Source organism: Lissotriton helveticus, chromosome 1_2 (assembly GCF_964261635.1).
Source record: "Lissotriton helveticus chromosome 1_2, aLisHel1.1, whole genome shotgun sequence".
NCBI classification, from domain to species: domain Eukaryota; kingdom Metazoa; phylum Chordata; class Amphibia; order Caudata; family Salamandridae; genus Lissotriton; species Lissotriton helveticus.
In genome coordinates this window covers 10,527,543-10,546,606 of record NC_136058.1, presented here as the reverse complement: position 1 = coordinate 10,546,606, position 19,064 = coordinate 10,527,543, and the positions used below count along the sequence as shown (strand labels likewise).

Below are 19,064 nucleotides of genomic sequence, written 5' to 3'. Positions count from 1 at the left end.
AATCTCTATTGCAGTCCTGACAATTTGTTGCAAAGTTGTAAATTTGCACGTTCATCCCCGGCCACCAGTATTGTGATAGTAATTATATTAGAGATTTCAAGATCTCTTGGTGCCTCAGACCCATTCCCATGTGTGCTTCTTGAATCAAGTAAGCTCTCCGGTTCGTGTTTGGAATTACTCTATCCCCCACTCCAGGGATTTGAGCAAAAGGATGTATTTATTTCCGAGTGGATAATTTAGAGGTAACGCCGCATATTTGCCTTCCATTGAGGCTTTTACTGCTAGTAGCGTTTCACCGTCTATCTGTTTTTTACTATGCTTTTTTGTAGCTACGGAAGCCGGTTTGACAGCTGCCGCTGTGGCTCTGTTAGCCAATGAATTCCCTGCAACGTGAATGCCATCACGTTAATGACCCAGTGCATGTATCACGTGAGTCTTTTGTAGTTCTTTCTGCAAAAGAACTACTTGTTCCCAAATTTTTTTATCCTTTATTGTGGCACCAGTTTCATCTTTGTAACCTTTTTTGATCCATGTCTGCATGTCATTATTGTAAGACTGGACGCAGTAATGCGAATCACACACTATTAGTGTGGGGAATTCGCGATCGGCATTTTCAAGCGCCATCTTTAAAGATCTTATTTCAGCTTGCTGAGCTGTACAGTTTCTGATTGATTCAGTTTTGGTGACCATCGGTCTGAATTTACCTAAGCGCCAGCGACCTTTAACAATCGCGCATGCTGCATTGTAAACTTGTTTTTTCACAACGTAGTGTTGTGCAAATCTGTCCGTGTAGATTACACAGGTGTATTGTTCGAGAGGCAGAATTTCGATTGACAGGGTACATTCACTTTCGTATTCTAGATCTTCTAGTCTTTTCATTTTTGGATCAAAAGCGTGTTTCACGTCTTCTGCAGCAAGAGAATTTTCCCATTGTATCCATTTTGGATCTAATGCCACTGCATTTGGAATGCGTGGTCTTGTTACTGTCTCAAGGGCTGATACTGCTGTTAAAACAGATATGCTCCTGCCTTGGGCTTGGGCTCTTTCTTTTGCTACAGCAGTTTGAACCGCAGTCAGAATTTTTTCAGTAGAACTGAATTTCATTTCAGCTTGTGTGTACCAGTGTGATTTATAAGCTATTGGTACCGTTTCTCCCTCATTAGAGGTAAGGTATGTGAATCCGCATCTTCCTGGGATGACTCGGATTACAAGGTTGTGTTAGTTTGCGCGTGTTTGCAGCTTTGTTTTAGTTAACAAGTCTGTTTGTAATGTTCATAAAATTTCTGTATGTTTCTGAGTCCAATTAATTGGTTTGAAATCAGGTTTTATTAATTCATAGAGAAGATTAACCCTCTCTGCATAATTTAGAATGTATGTTCTTCCGAAATTCAGGAAACCTAGAATTGATTGTAAGTTCTTCAGCGTTTTTGGAGCTTGGAGTAGTGCACATTTCTCAAGAAATTGTCTGCTAGGCTTTTGCTTTCACTTGATAATTCATATCCTAAAAACAGGACAGTTAGATGGGCAATTCGTGACTTTTTAAAGTTGAATTTATACCCTTCAGATGCGAACCCAAGTATAATGGTGTTCACTCTTTTCAAGTGTGTCTCCAGGTCGTCGTCTGTAAGATAGATGTCATCGACATAAGATAATGCCTCATCATCATACATTTGCAGTAACTCTGTTACCCTGGCTGAGAATAATCCTGGGCTATTCTTGAATCCCTGTGGGAGACGACAGAATTGTTTCTGTGCCCCCACACAGGAGAAAGCGGTCAAATACCTGCTTTCCAGTGCAATGTTTTGACAAAAGAAACCATTTGAGATATCTAATGTTGTTTTATATTTTTTGCGCATGATGTTATTCATTAGTGCGGCAATGTGTGAGTTTTGTACTGCAAAAGTTTTGCAGCATGAGTTTAGGTGTCTGTAGTCCAAAACTAGACAATATGAATCGTCTGGCTTGGAGACAGGAAACAAAGGATTGTTCATTTGTGAGGTGCATGTTTCAATCACCCCCTGATATTCAAGTTGATCTAGGATCTCCCTGACTTGTTTTTTTAGCTTCTTGCTTAACAGGATACTGCCTTAGTGCAGTAGGTTGATTTTTTAACTGAATTTTATGGTGAGGAGAATCCTCATCCCATCCTACATGATTTTTATTTAATGCAGGGGCTTGGGCCACTGCCCATTTTCTTGCAAATGTATATTTTTTATGAATTGGAATTTGATTTGAGAAGGCAGGCATAATCATTTCTCCGCCATTTGGGCACTCCCTGATAAACTCTGCTGGCCAGTCTGTTTCTGCTAGAAGGATATCATAGCCTTTCGAAAGGTTATCCCAAAAGAGACCCTTTATTTTCCTAGTTTTGCCCCCCTCTATATGTAATGTTATTTCATATAATATATGGGGTTTGCTAACTGTGGTGTCTGCAGTTTCCCCTTGAATGTATTCATTCATGTCCACTGTCTCCAGAAGATTCATCAGGATCTTGCAAGCTATGGTCCCTTCTGCTGCGCTGTCTAGCATTGTCTGGGCCCATTCTCCGTTTTTCAGTTGTGTCCTCAGAATCCTCGGTATGTTTTATTTTAATACTAGCTACCTTCTTTTTTGGAAATTTTAATTTTTTACTTTGATGAGCAGGTTCATTGTCTTTGGACTTGACGTGCTCTTCCTTGTGTTCTGACTGTCCTCTTCTTTCGGATTTCTGTGAGGAAGTCTGAAAAGATCGAGAGGGACGAGTATCATTATCTTGATATCTGTCAGGTTTTCTCAATTTATCCCTATCTCTAAGGTTGTATCTTTTTTCAGAGTGCTCCCTGTGGGGAGACTTTCTTCCTCGTTCTGGAGATCTATCTCTCCAGTGAGGAGACCTTCCTCTGGACTGTAATTGTTTTTCTCTGGGAGTAGTTTGTTTATTACCCTCCCACCTCTTTTTTGGAGTGTTGAGATTTGTTTTGATAAATGTCTTTTCAGGATTTTCAGTTAGTTGTGGTTTTAGTGGTTTCCCACCCAAACTATCTCTACCTAATTCTTTACAGGATTTTTTTATGATTCTGGCAAGTTCAAAAGGTTGTTCTGCTATATCTGTTTCTTTAAATTTTTGGCGGATCGCCACAGATGCTGCTTCTCCTTTTATGTTGGCTAGTAGTATAGCCGAGACTTGCTTAAAGTCTTTCAGTAATTTCATACCTAGAGTTAAATCAGGTTCTGGACCGTATTCATTTTGAATCTGTCTTAGTACGTCTTGAATAACCGCCATAGACGGAACACCATGTGTTTTTGTGTATATCGAAGCAAAGACTGTGCCCCAAGTGTCACAGTCCTCCACATGTGGTGCGAACCCCATTGGAAGACAGATAGTCAGAATTCTGTGTTTGTCATGAGGTGTAGTATCAGGAAATACTGCCTCTATTTGAGTTATTTTTTGAGCTAACCAGAATGGAATTTGTTCCCATTTTGCGGGTATTTTGCCAATGGCTTATTGTATATTCTGTGGTGTGATTTTATTTGTGTTCCCCTGTTGAGGGGTGTGTTGTGGAATTCTTATTGCTGGTTGGATGTGGAAGTCCGCATGACATATTGGACCAATTGTCTATGTATTTTAATGAGTTGTTTTAGTTGAGCTAAAAGTTCTCGGTCTGACATTTTTTCAATGTCAGGGTGTGGTGTATAGCTGGCTAGAACCGGCCATGTGGCTCCTGGTCTACCTAGTGGACCAAGCCTGGTGATGTGATTTTGATGTTTTAGGGCGCCATTAAACCAGAGCAGGTGCTCTTGGTATGTTAGTAGAATTTCAACGTCCTCGAAAGGAGCGTATTCCTCTGGAGATTCCTCTATTTTGTAATAGTGGAAATCTTGTCTCACAGCGTGTGCTTCTGGAAAATATATCCATGAATAGAATACCTCCGCCTGCCGATATTCATGGGCCTCTACCACAAATATGACTGTACCACCTCTTGGTGATAGTCCATTTTCTATAAGTTTAAGAGTTATAGTTCTTACGTTTACCGGAATGATTATAACATTTGGGTTTTCATTTTGGAGACTTGTGTCATCCGCTAAAAGTTGAGCTGCTATTCCAGCTCTCTGTCTTTCATCCTCACTTTCCCCCATTTTTCTGACAGAAAGCTTTGTTTGCAGAGCAAGTTTCAAGGAAACAAAGATTAGGTGCACAATATTTTGGAACACAATATCCTTCAACGTTGACTAAACCAAAAACTAATACATAGGACTCTCATCCTACTAAGTTCCGGCGGATATTAACCTTTTACCCACTCCAGACGTCTATTGGAGTATTTACGGGAAAAAGGGGCTGTGTGAAAAGCACGACTGAGTTACTCTGGTATCTAGCGTTCTGGCTCCTCACCCACGCACACAAGTCTCTCCACGACCTGGGCCCCAAGTACCTCAACGACCGCCTGACCTTCTACACGCCCACCCGCCAGCTACGGTCCACCAGCCTCGCCCTCGCAGCCGTACCACGCATCCGAAGAGCCACCGCCGGAGGAAGATCCTTCTCTTACCTGGCTGCCAAGACTTGGAACTCCCTCCCCATCCACCTTGGGCTGACCCAGGACCATCTCGCCTTCAGTAAACAACTCAAGACCTGGCTGTTCGAGCAGTAGCATACCCCTCCCCCCAAGCGCCTTGAGACCCTCCCGGGTGAGTAGTGCGCTATACAAATGGCATGATTGATTGATTGATTAGATTATCGCCTTACCAAACGTTGGGCGCCATGTAGTGTAGTTCCTTTAGTCCCAATAGGCTCTGCGCTTTGGAATAACATAAACGATAGTTTAGACGTAGGATTGAGGTCGACTAGGTCTCTATTGAATATGTTAGACTTAATTATGAATGCCAGCTAGCTCAGAGGTCACTAGACACTTTCTCGAGCAAACAGGAAGGTGTTAACTTTCCTGAATAGACAAGAAGGGATTAGCTTCTGACAACCGCATCAACATGACAACTTTGCTCCAGAATAAGGAGTATATCTCCAGAGTCGTGTGAAAACAATAGACAGCTATTTCACTCAGTCAATCGTGCATGCTTAGTTTCACCAGAGTACAGAGAAATAGAGAGACGGGCATTTTCAATAAAAGTTGTGATTTATTGAGCAGTCCTCTTTCTCATGCAAGAGAAGTGAATTGCCACAATTGTAATACTTGTTATAAAGTAAAGTGCGTACAGTAAAAGGAGTATTATGAAATAATACTGTAAAAGCATTTACATGGTTTCTGAGCCATATGATACTTAAAATGGATAAAATATATACATACATAAAATCATTGACTAAACGTACTCAACTGGTGCTTCTAAGATACACCTACCCCGGTGTACCTAACCTAAGCCTAGTACGTGGGAAGGAGTAAGTGAGCTGCAGTTTAAGTTAAGTTAGTTTTTGCCAAGAATCTGAATCAAGAATTCTCTGAGGATCTAATCAGCTCCGTACCTTGGTTATAGAATGAAGGAGGTCTTGTATCTCATTCTCAGGACTCGATCTCCCAGAAATCCGCAAGGGTGACTGGAAACACTGGAGCTGGATTTCTCGGCAGGAGAAAAGACAGCGTCTCTCTCAGTGCGTCAAATGGGAGGGCCGGCTTCCTTCAGCACTCGCATCAGCTGGGCTTCGGGCAAGTAGATAGCCGCTCTGCTCCAAACCACAGTGTGTTTGCTTAAGGCAACGTTGGTATATTTATACCTGGAAGGTGCCGAGTTTGACGTAAGGTTGGACATAAGACGTCACTAAAACCTGACAGTTCTTTCAGGACTCCAGGAGTTCTTGCACAAATCAAAACAAAAGCAGGGGGAATTCCCGGGCTGCTGGAGGCTTGGTTTGTTTAAAGAACGCGTTGTACTTTCTAGGAGTCTATGGGAGTAGCCTTGCCGTATTTGGACTGCATTGGCTATGACTAATTATGGATGTGATTCTTATGCCTTTATAAGGATATGTTTTGTTATAACCACATAAGGGCCTGAATCTGGAATATTTAAATAGGGCCCTACATACGTTTACAACAGCCCCAGGGCTGTGGCTGCCTCTAGTGCCTGGAAGCGCTACCTTTCCCTTGCCCAGCTGAGCAGGAGTGCATGGGCCAGTGCAGCACGGTGCTAAAGGGAATCCCGGCGTGAGGGATTCCCCCATGAAGTCTTCAGTACGCAGGTGCCCACCCTGCGTCTTCGTTTTTGGTCCCATAATTGCCGTGGGTGCCCACCCAGCTTATTGGCGTCCAGAGCGGGTGCCCAACCCGCCTCCACATTTCTTTTTGTTTCCGAGGGTGCTATTTGCCCCCCGAAAAAGTGATGCAAGCGCCGCCGCCGCGGCAAAACCGGAAGTCAGGTACCCCGGCGCCTGGAGCGGGGCGGGACTTCCACTTGCTTCCAGGAAGTCCCACCCACCGCCGCGCTGGGATTGGTCGACAGTCCCGCGCCGGTAGGAGAAGAAAAGAAGCTGTCCAAGTGATGGCCTCAGGCTGCCCGGGGCTCCCGTAAGTGGGAGAGAGCCCCGGGGTCACCAACAAGAAGACAAGCGCGGTGCTAGGCCGGCGGGGCTCCCAAGGTGAAAGGAGAGCCCCGCAGGCACCGCACTGGAGAGGAGCAGAGGCCTGCCTCAGCCGAGTGAAGAGGAGCACCCCTAACAGCCCGGTGAGTAGGGCTGAGAAGGGGGGAAATGGTGGAATACCCGCTCTCGCTCCCCGAGGGAGCAAATGATATAGGTGGTGCTAGTGCCAGTGCGGGCACCGAGTCAGAGCGGCCCATGTGTCCAGTGGGCCGCACCAACGACAGGGGGCGGGTTTTCTTAAGGAGCCTAGGTGGCTCCCCGCCCCTCATTATTGTTTAGAGCCTGGAAGGCTCCAAGATGCACATTATTTGTCCCAGAGCCTAGAGGGTTCCGAGACGCACAGTTGTTTTCAGAGCCTAGATGGCACCAGCCCTAGCCTACTCTCTATTTACAGTGCTAGTGCGCTCCACAGTGTTTTGAGTGCCTCATTTCCTTCCAGAGCCCGTGTGGCTCCAACGTTTGGGCTCAGTTTAACCCCTAAGGACCAGCGAGAGCCCATGTCGCATTGGTAACTTTCTCAGCTGCCCAGCAAGTCGTGGGCAGCTGCACCATTTAGGTTTTCCTTTCTAAGGACATGTCTTTGGATTCAGGAGTGAGTCGCACTCCTTCGCCCCTACTTAGGCCTTCCCCAGCTGCGCAGCACTTAGTGCCAGCTGCAGTGTTTAGGCCCTGTTCTTGTCCTCAGCTGCTCAGCAAGTAGTGGGAAGCTGCTACGTTTAGGTTTTGGCGCAGTGGCGCAACCTGGACCTTGATGTGATTTATGCATAATATGCAATGCTTCTTGCTTATACCCCTAAATGTATTTTTATGCTTAGGAGGTTGTTTTTCCTAGTATAGGTTATGCTAGTGAGTTCCTGGTTCCCTGCGTGATATATGCCTAAGGTGTTTAGGATTGCGTAGGGTGTACTTACCTTTTACCAGTGGTTACTGGTTGTGTTCAACATTTACTATTTGGTGCTACAATTATTATATGTTCTAAGTGCTACTCCTACAAAGTGCTATTTCTACAAAGTGCTAGTTCTACCAAGTGCTTATTCCTGACAGTGGTCCATGTGGCCCTGTCCGGTGTATATAATCCCCTGTAAATTCCCCCCGTGCCAGTGGCACAGTGTAAATTGTGTGTTTATTATCTAATGTGTTTGGTATAATACAAAGGCTATTTTTATATATAACCTTGTGTGGAGTTTCCTTTGTGGTGGGCCTTGGGTGTTGTTGCTGGGTGCGCGCGCAAACGCTTTACACCTTGCTTCCAGGATAAGCCTGACTGCTCATGCCAAGCTACCAAGGGGGTGAGCAGGGGTTATCTTGGCGGGTGACTTCCTTGCCCTGACTAGAGTGGTGGTTTCTGCCTGGCTTTGGCGCAAGCCTTAGCCAACCAGAAGTCCCCATTTCTAACACCTTTCATGGTGTGTGGTGGTTCCAGTGCCCTTCCCACCTGCCCTGCATGGTCAGCTTGCTGCTCCTGCCCTGTCCCCTGCCCCCTGTTTCTCATGTGCAAGCCACTATCCCCTTCCTCCTGTCTTCCATGGTCCAATGGCCTATGCCCACCCCTTTGTGGTCTATTGAGCTGCAACTGCCCCTCATGTCTGTCGTATGGTCATCTTGCTGCCCTTGCCTCTTTCCCTCTGATCTGTATTGTCCATGTGCATGGTCCTGTTCCCTCCCTATTGCTTTCCTTGATATGTTGTGCTCCCCTGCCCTCCAACTTGCCATGAGTGGAATTATTATCTGCTGATGCAAAACCTGGCACCTGCCCTATAAGGTCAGTTTGATGGCCCTGCCTACCTCCCTCCTGCACCCTATTGTTTTGGTCTATGTCCCTACCCCATTCCTCCTGCGCTCTGTGGTCCAATGTACCATAGATGCCAACATGTTGAACTTGGTAAGAGGGATCAGGATTTACAAGTGTGGCAGCTCACAATGAGGGTATCCAGGCGCTGAAGGTATAGTTGCTCAAGGTGCTATTGAACAGCCAGATTTGTAGTCTTTTTCTGAATTCCAGGAGACAGTATAAAGTCCATAAGAGAAGAGGGAGGCTGTTCCAGGTTTTCACCAGGTAGTTGGAGGAGGAGCATCCTCCACTGTTGCTTCATGGGATGCAGGGGTGCGCGAGTGAGTGGGAGGCAGACCACAGATCTCCGGAAGGAAGGTGGAAGTTCAGGCGGTGGTTAATGTATGCTGGTCCCTGATTGTGTAGTGCATTACCCCAACCTGACCACTTTTCGTAAACAGCTAAAAACCCTGCTGTTTAATGCCTAGCAAAATACCTCAAGAGGGCCCCATCTGTTTTCAGCGCCTGGACGCCTCAGGGCAACTGTAGCGCTTTATAAGTCACATTTTCATTTCATTTCATTTCATTTCAGGTAAGGATCAGCATCTTGAATTGGCATCTCTTCTGAATGAGTCTGAAGAGGGGAGGGCAAGGATGATTCTGGCCATTGACTTCTGTATGGTCTGTAGTCTTCTTCAGTAGGTGAGTAGTGATTCCTATGTAGATTGCGTTGCCATAGTCCAGCCGGCTGGTGACTAGAGATGGAGTGACGATACGTCTGGTGTTGATGAGGGGCCATTTGAAGATCTTATGGATCATGTGAAGAGTGAGGAAGCAGGTGCGAAGATGCTGCGTAGATATGGTTTTCATGGTAGGCTTGTTGTCCAGGATGATGCCAAGGTTGTGGTCGTGGTCTATCGGAGTGGGCGATGGTCCTAGTTCGGAAGGCCACCAGGAGTCGTTCCAGAGGGATGTGTTGTCTCTGAAGATCAGCATTTCTATTTTGTCTGTTTGAGTTTTAGACAGTTGCTTTTCATCCAGTTTGGGGGCTCCTCATACACTTACGGAAGTTGGCCTTCTTGGTGAAGGCATCTTCTGATAGGGAGAGGATGAGCAGGAGGGTCATCTGCGTAGGAAAATATCTTCATTCCCTGGTTTCTGATGATGATGATGGCCAAGGGGGTCATATAGATGTTGAACAGTGTAGGGCTGAGGGACAAGCCATGAGAGATGCTGCAGATGCTGTTCTTGGATTCTGAGGTGAACAGTGGTAGGCAAATTCTCTTGGTTCTTCCAGTGAGGAAGGAGGCATCCATTTGAGAGCTTCTCCATGGATTCCAATGGGATGGAGCCTCTTGATATGGATTCCAATGTGATGAAGCCTCTTGATATGAGTTTGATGGGATACTGTGCTGAATAGTGCTGTGAGGTCGAGGAGCATTGGGGCCGCTGTTTCGCCCCTGTCAAGGAGGGTTTTGATGTCGTCAGTGGCAGCAATAAGGGCAGTTTTTGTGCTGTGCTTAGCAAGGAATCCAGATTGGGAGAGATCCAGAAGATTGTTGATCTCCAGGTGTTCTGAGAGTTGGCGGATTGACTTCTGTGTATTTCCAAGCTTCAGGGAAGGAGGCTGTGATTATGGATGAGTTGAAAATAGTGGTGAGCTTGCTGCTGATCATCTTGCTCCCAAGGTTGAAGATGTGGTGGGGACAGATGTCCATGGGTGCTCCTGAGTGGACAGAGTTCATTATGGCTGTAGTATTTTGTGTGGTGAAATGATCCCAAGTGGTGAGCAGGTGCTGGGAGGTGGCACTGGGCCTAGCATCTGTTGGAGAGAGGAGGCGGAAGGGCGTCGGCAGCAGTGGGTTGGGTTATATGTTTTTGTAGATGGTAGAGATCTTGTTGTAGAAGAAATATGCCAGGGAGTCACATAGTTCCTGACAATCTGCGATGGTGTTTTTGGTGGCTGAGAGGTTGGAGAACTCTTTGACGATGTTGATGAGGTCTTTGCTGTGGATGGGAATAGTTTTAATGGGGTTGGCTAGGGTGCTCCTTTTTGTCTTTTTCAGTAGTTGATGGTATTGGTTGAACAACTACTTGAAGGTGGCTTAGTCTGTGGGCTCCTTGCTTCTGTGCCATTTCCTTTCTAGTTGCTTGAAGTCGCGTTTTTCAGTTCTCAGTTCTATGGCGTACCAGATGGCTTGTTTGGTGGGTCTCTTAAGTTTGGTAGGCTTGATAGGGTGACTCTGTCGGTGCAATCTGTGATCCAGGTGGGGAAATAGCCTCTTATAGGTTGGTTGTGGTATTCACGCGGGATGTGTTGAGGGTGTCGGTCCACTGGCTCTCTGATACTTTGTTCTAGCTATGGTGAGAGGAGCTGGCCTGCTTGGAGGCAGTGCCAGGGAACCTGAGATGGTGAAGTAGATGATAGAGTAGTCTGTCTAGGTGAGCACTGTGGTATGGCTGTAGCATAGAGAAAAGAAAAAAAACTAGGGAAGTGAGATACCTCTTTGACTAACACTGAAAAAGAAGATATCTTAGCTGGGATGTGGCTAAAATAAAGCCCCATTGAGCTTCAAAACATTGGGAGTTTCCTGCCTGGATCAGGTCTGTTGGCATGTATGGTTCAACTTTAACTGCCCCTTCCTTTCGCCCCCAGTGATCTGTTGTATTGCCACAGCCCCTCTTGCCTGTGCTGAATGGCTTGTTTGTTGCCCCTGCCCCCCTTTCCCTTTGCCCTTCATGGTCAACTTGCTGCCTCTGCCCCCTCCTCTTTGCCCTCCGTTGTCTGACTCCATGCCCCTGACCTCTGCCTCCCCACAGAGTTTTAATGAACAACTAGATTGCTAACATTCTAAATTTATTATAAAAGTGTGGCACAGCTGATGTCATCGTGATGTAATCAAAACTGTAATACCTAAAGAATTGCCTTTATAAATTATAAAAATGAGAAGGTATTTTTACCATTGAAATTATGGTTAGTGCTCAAAAAAATAAAAATGAAGACACATTTCCTAAGCTCTCAAATAGCAACAAAGTGATTTTAAATTATTTTCTGAATTTATGTTTTTTATTATTCAGTTGATCGCTTAATTATTTGCTACACTTAGGGGAGAGAATGTGGCATTATGGCCAGAGCTGGCAAATTTGCAACTGGGGAACCAGGTTCAACTTTTGGCATCAACTCAACTTCCTGTGATTCTGGTCAAATCACTTAGGGCCTAATTACAAGTTGGGTGGTCCATAGGACCACCAAACCTGTGGTAGAGGTTTGGTGGTGATCGGGTACTGCCGCACCAGTGGTCTGACTGCAGTACTACAACTATCCCATGCAGGAACAGCTTTTGGTGTTCCCATTGCGGTGCCTTCTTAATAGGCACTGCTGTGGGAACGCCAAAGGACCATCCACCAAACCATGAGAAAACTCGTAATCTGGGGGTGGCAGCCATCAGTGAGGCTTGGTGGTGTGAGAGCGGGGCAGTGGGCTGCCACCCCACTCCCACGCTGTCAAACTCATAATCAGGCCCTTAATCTCCCCATGCCTAAAACCAAAATGAACGTGTCCTTGTGTAATGTACTATCTCACATAAGGGCTACTGGGCGAGGTTGCAGGGCCAATGGGTCCACTACTTTGTTGTCCTATGGGGGTATTCAAATATATTGGAGTAGACACCCTACACACTTGATTGTGACACGCTTAATCATTGGTGCCTAGTCACACCCTGGTGAGGTGATACTGATTCAGCGAAAGGTCAAGGATGAACACTTCACAATCAACAAAAATTAAACTGGGCCTATATATAAAATTAAGTTTCCTGACTGTTTCGCTGGGGGTCAAGTTTTGTAATTCACTTTGATCTTGATTAGGTAACCCACTGGAGATTCAATTTTATTCCTGAGAAATTTTATTCAATGTCTAACTAATCTTCACAGATCAACACTCTTCCTTTGGTCGATGGACCATTAGTTAAGTAGTTGATGGTGATATAAACAATTAACCAACAGATTTCAGTGAAATAACCACAGACTCTGGGTAAGATTCAATGAAGTTTATCTAAATCTCAGTCATAAATGAACGCTCATTTAGCACAAATTCACAGTGCAAGCTCCATCACTTTCATGGGAGAGAAAATTCATATAGCAATACATTCAATTCACAGAATCATTCAACAAATCAATGCATTAAGAGTGGATAGATGAAGAGACAAAATGCATAATAAATCATTAATTTGCAAAAATATGCAAATTTGAAGACAGAATATTAGTTACCCAAGGGTGATAATGGGAAAATCAGCACTCTAGCCAAAGGACTGGTAGAGGTCCCTGTATATATAACATATCAGGAGACAAAGACTATAGGACAGAATCAGGACAGGAAAATACTTACTAAACTTCTCTACAGACCCGACCCACCAGAACACATCCCTCTCTCACACTCTCTCCCTCCTCGATATTCTTCCAGAATCTTCAATCTAATCAGGTGTCTTTCAGAAGTGAATCTTCTCAGTCTGTTCTCTCCTTCCTCAGCAGCAGTAATTCTTGCCTCTCCCTTGCACCCGTGCTTGCCTCGCTTACATGCATAATAACTCTTAAATTTTAAGTCACTCTAGTTAGTCTTCTTTTCTGCATGTCTCATCCTTTTAAGTTACAAATCTTGATGAAATATGAACTCTGATTGGGCAGGGACAGGGGAGTTGTCATCACCACATGCTGACATATTTAATTTCTTAATAAACTCTTTTGTCTATCAAACCCTTCCCCTTTAGCTCATTCACTATTCTGTCTTTTTTACTTTCTCATATGTTTAATATTGCAAATCAGATACATCTTGTATGCAGTTTCACAGTCGAGAAGAGGTTTCACACAGCTGTCGTCCTTGACTCTTGGCAGTCTGTCAGCGGCATGGTCAGCGGGTCACATGAGGATTCCACTGTGCAGGATTAGCTTGCCTCCATTTACGTTGCCATCTTTTTCTGTTGCATGCCATATTAGGCCCAAACGTATACTAGTAATAAAGGAATCATAGACAGATGTTAATTTCTCAAATATGTGAATTTCACTGTTCACCTCCCACTTCAACTCTATCCCATGTTAATTTTGCTTTCTTTTAAGCAAAAGCATTAGCAGCAACAGCTCTCTTTAAATTCAGGCACGCATATGCAAGGCTTGCGGTGCCTCAAGACCTAATGTTAGTAATCTCTGCACATGCGTGAGAGTTTTCCTTCTCAAAAGGGTCAGTCACGTTTTTGTCTACATAATTCTGGTTTGCACATGCACTAAAGCATTTTCCAGTTTAATGCGAGTTTTAGTAGTGTTACATTTTATTATTCAATAATTAAGCATGCGTAAAGCTCTTTCCCCAAATGTAGATGTTGTGCATATATTCATTTTGTTTTTTTATTGTTTTTACCAATTAGTACTGTTAATGAGGGATTGCTCCAAGCAAGTTTCATTTTCTTGTATCCTTGCTCCATCAATACCAACAGGGCGGACTCAACCAAAATAATTTTTGGGGGGAAGTTCCTGGATAATATCTTAACGGATAATATGGGGATCCAGATAAAAAAAATACCTCACAGTATACCCAAAATGATTCTTTATTAGTAGGGTATTGGGGTATGATTAAAAATTATATTACAAGTTTACGATTGAGATTTTACTGCTCAGTTCACCTTGATTTTACAGTGTCAACATGTTTCAGACTCATGCAAAGAGTCCAATTGGATCAGGGCCTTCTTCAGGGATGTGTATGTATTCCTGCTTAAACTACACATGCATTCCATGTGCATATATGAGGGGCCTAATGCTCTTACCTGGATCAAAACTCAGTCAGTGGTAGATACCCTATTTTTGCGTTTGTTGTGGTTGGTGCCATCCTATAGTCACACTTGTGGCAATGGATTTGACTAAAGGTGGGCAGTTACCTCCGATCAGCCAGCGGAGTTTGTAGAGTTTTAGAATTTAGTGCTCAGTTTGGAGTGCAAACTTTTCAAAAACTGTGCACACTCAGCGGAGCGGAGTTTACCAGTGCCCAGGAGTCTAGAACTTACCTCTCAAATGGTGTCCTGCTCCTGCTGTTGGCTGCACTCAGCTTCCGCTGCTTCGGCTTGGAGAGTTCAATTAACAGCAAGAACTGCAGTGCGAATTATGTATTGCATGAAGGCATGACTGACCCTCTCATGGGATTTCATCAGGTCAGGCATGCCTTCACGCTATACGCCATGAGCACTGCAGATCTTGCTGTTAATTGATTTCTCCAAGCTGGAGCAGCGCAAGAGGAGTGTAGCCAGCAGCAGGAGCAGGAACCAGGATGGAAGGCAGTGGCTAAGAGACTGGTGGCCGGGCTGCACTGCTGTGGACAGCGGGTGCCGCCATACCCACCCACCAAGGAAGAGGTGAAGGACAGGTAAGGTCAGGCCTTACTACTTGGGGGGACAGGGGAAGGGATGTGCAGGGGGCCTTGGAGCAAGAATGGTGCGTGTTTCTCCAACAGGCTATGGAAACCAGCGGAATTTCATGACGTTTTCCAGTAGCTCCATAAAATTCCTTGGAGCACAACTTTGCAAGCTCCTCCGAGGGTTAGAACTGACACCGCCTGTGCACCTCAGGTCCCTGTTGCTGAGATCGCCACTAAATAATGTAATGAAACTGACGCTAAAGGACCCCAATACTTTCGAGTCAAGTCTGCACTGTGTAAAACAAAAACAAAAAAGAAGACACATTGTGCACACTTATGTCATTGGGCTATACCTGGGCTACATTTTGATGATATTTGTGCTACATTTCGGCTCTTTTTTCTATGGTGGCCATCTTGGGAGAATGTAATGAAGCTCCTTAATTTCCTCATTTACTGCAGTATCTTCAGTAGAAAATGTTTTCAGTATTCCATTTCAATTCCATGAAGTTGGCTTTTAGATATGCACATATTTGACATACATTTGATATGTTACCACTCTAGTTGCTCATTAGAACACTGTGGTAAAGCTGCTAATCACCAGGGAGTTAACTGGCAGTCTCATTCAGCTTTTGACTCAGCAAATTGAATGCTTCTGTCTCTTTTTATACTTCTTTAAACAGTCCAAAACAATGTTTTATCTCAAGGTGTCAAATACTGCACATACTCCATCTTCTTAATTATTGTATTGGCTTCTTTGTTGAAAAAAATTCTTTTTTTAAACCATTTTCTTGTGCCCAGTCATTGCCAACGCGTTTCGTCCACACAGACTTCTTCACGGCTACAGAAACACATATAAATTACAAACCTTTGAAACCGTGTATAATTACAGACATCATACAAAAACTATTACAAAAGACACATATTGATCATAAAACCACAATACAAACTTTCATTTTGACAACACCAGTGCATTTAATTTACAAATCAGATGCTTGAAACCACTATACCATAAAAAAAATTGAAAGAAACACCAAGACTTAAACTTCCGCACTTATATCAATTTACAGTGACTCAAATTGGTGCCATTAATTCAGGTCTCTAAATACTGTGCAGTAATTTCCATTATTATTTAAATGTTCCAGGCATTTAATTCTCAGTTTCTATAGTCAGACACATCACTACAATCATCTGCAGGAGAGAGGACCATAATGTAATTATTTCTTGTTATAAATATTCTGTCATGCCTTTCAGATCTACTCTTGAAACCACGGTTACATGTGAGGGTATCAAATATCCTAATATAGATGCCACACCTTTCAGTCTTTCATTTTCATTCAACTGGAATGTACAAGTTCCATTTTTATTTCACTCTAGCCTCCAACATAAAAGAGGAATATGCAAATGATCTTGTTTTTATTGTTTCTGACCTAGAATAAAACATGACAATTTTAAAATTAAAAAAACTTTGTATTCATATTTGCTCTAATCGATCTATGTACAAGTGATATACCTTATTAATTGGCAGTATTTCATCCAAAGGTTAAAATATTCAGCGTATAATCTAATCCATCTCCAATGTTAAACCATCAGTTCAAGCCAGAATTAAGTAAATCTTTTATTTCATCTCACTTCAGGGTGGGTTCTCGTGATCCTAAGAAAATTACAATACAAAGCCCATTATGCATCCTGTATAGACTAATATTTTGACATAAAAAGTTCAATCTGTCCTTTTTTTGTGCTAAATTCAGGCCTTTCCCTTATTGCATCCTAACATTTCAGACCCGTTCAGTGGTAATTACCCACCACCATTCAAAAATATTTGTGTCACTCGGTTAAAGTCCCATGGTTTCCCATTGCATAGGGCCCCCACATTGCTTTCTCAATTTATGGCCAGGGCTTTAGTCCTTTCACCCACAATATACCAATCACCAGACTCAGTAAATTCAAAAATCATCTTCAGAGTCGAGGGATTTGAATATCATACAAAATCTATCTATTCTAACTTTGTGTCCCAGTATCCAAATACAATAAATGTGCATAATTATGCACTCTATCTACACAATCTAGTGTCGGTCCAAAGGTTTCCCATCTCTAAATGTACTTGTGAGAATGGAGGCTCTACTGTCAACAACGTCTTCCCACTGGAATTTTCACTGGGCGATAAGAAACCTGACGGAACCCCGGGTAAATAACATCACCTGTGTTGATCGAAAGGTGTATTCAAACCTCATAAAAAAAAGGTCTCCATCTTGGGGAATATATACCCTCATATGATTCACCTATTCAATATTTTAGCAGGACTACATGTTTGTTTGGACTATTTTAAAAACTCAAAAATTATACAGATTCATCAATATATCTTTTGTGATTGAACTCTCCTTATTAAGTATCATCTCGATATACACAAGACTATTTACCCCACACATTTCAAACTTTGGCAGCCATTTTGAAACATCCGAACTTCACATTTTCAAACTCCAAAACACATATTGTTTAACTGTGCTTCATATCTATTATCACAGTTTTAAACTCCAGTAGCATACCTAATTTATCACTAAACCTCTTGCAATTTAATGTTCCTGTGTTAATGAAATCACAATATATGAGGAAATAGTTATGGAGTACGGTCAAAACTTTGATCGCCATCTTGGAACATCCAAAATGAATATATTTACAGCTCCAAAGAAAAAATAAAATATATCAGTCATCATAATGATTTTGATTATGCAAATGAAATCTGTTCCATGTATCGTTTTGTGGGTGAAACAAAGCAGCTTGGACGCGGATGTTCTGGCAACTGATAACCAATGTAGGCATTCAAGGCAAGGGAGATGTGGGCTTATGGCTGCATATGTAAGAGCAGTCTAGCAGCATAGTTCTGAATCCATTGTAGTCTCTTCATAGTTGATAAAGATGATTCATGACAGAGGCTATTGGTATAATTTAGTTTATACAGAACAAGAGATATAGAGGGCTCGACTTTGTGTGGAAATCTCAGGTGGGGAAAATGTGTTGCAGAGTTTTTATAGTAATGAAGCTTAATCTCACTAGTTTATCAACTTGGGCATTGATTGATAGCTTGGAGTCCATGGTATTTCCAAGGTTTTTTATTTCCTTTGATACTTTAGGCAGTGTTCCCAGATCGTCAGGCCAGGCAGCGAGTGGGTCATAATTTTTCCAATTGCCACATGTGAGTATTTCCATTTTGAAGCATTCATTTTGAGATGCCTGCATGACATCCACTGGCCAACTGCTCTGAGGAAATTGAGCATTTGTGAGTTTCCAATATCTTTGGGGTATTCCAGTTTAAGGTGTATTTGTGTGTCATCTGCAAAGTTATAGCATGTGAGGTTAAATTCATTGATCAGTAATGAATTCATATAGATGTTAAAACAGATTGGGTGATATGATGAAGCCTTGTGGGACCCCTACTTTTGGTGAAGTATGGTTTGGATGAAAAAAGTTGGGTATGGATGTCATTAGTTTTGTTTTTTGTGTTCCAATATTTTATTGTATTTAGACAAAAAGTAATACAATTTGAAATCAATAACGATACATGAAAATCAGACATTGATGTAGACAAGCACCATCTGGATTGTGGTGAAAAGGGTAAGAGGTTATAATGTATGTAAAAAAGATCAGATATAGTTCTTTTTCAAAGGTAGGATGTGATGCATTCAAGGGCAGTCCCGTCTATGTCCATTTCGTAAAGTCTTTGTATGGGGGTGTCATGGTCAACTGTATCAAAGGCAGCGGAGAGGTGCAAGAGAAGTAGTGCAGCAACCCTGTTCCGGTCAACGGTGTTCTTAATGTCATCCCATATGGCAATGAGGGCAGATTATATATTTCATCCTGACGGAATCCTGTTTGGAAGTCTGGAGTCTGAAAGAACGGAATTATATTCAATGAATTGTGACATCTGGGTGAATGCTGCTCTTTCTAGCAGTTTGCCCAAGAAAGGACCATTTATAATTGGTCTGTAGTTATTAGGGTTAAGGGGGTCCAGATTTGTTGTCTTTTGTAATGGGGGTATGTATGACTTTTTTTGGTTTTCTGGAAATATTTCTGTAGTTAAGGAATCGTTGATGATATTTCTTACTAGTATGGTAGCAGGGTTAGTTAGAAAAATGTTCTTTAAGGTTTGTGGTGGACATGGGTTAGAAGGGCTGCTGGCAGGCAAGCTTTCTTTGACCAGCTACATAATTTCATTGTGTGATATTTGTTGGATAGAATGCAGAGGCTGGGATAGTTTACTCTTGAAGGTTTCTTTTAAAGGGTCAATGCTCATGGTTTTTCTTTGCTTTAATTAGGAGTCCACATCATGTCTGCTTTGATTG

At 43.0% G+C, this 19,064-nt stretch overlaps 1 long non-coding RNA gene across 2 annotated transcripts in view; it reads right to left on the bottom strand.

Annotated features, from left to right (window-relative positions):
* Positions 1-12,364: 12,364 nt before the first annotated feature.
* Positions 12,365-19,064, bottom strand: part of LOC144797721 (uncharacterized) — a 45,125-nt gene continuing 38,425 nt past the window's right edge. Inside the window, exons 3-5 of one of the 2 annotated variants that reach the window (XR_013603454.1) lie at positions 16,238-16,378; positions 15,081-15,565; positions 12,365-13,335 (exon numbers count right to left, since the gene is read on the bottom strand). This is a non-coding gene — a long non-coding RNA (uncharacterized LOC144797721). The remainder of the gene's footprint in view (positions 13,336-15,080; positions 15,566-16,237; positions 16,379-19,064) is intronic. The other variant, XR_013603453.1, reaches the window with a different exon arrangement.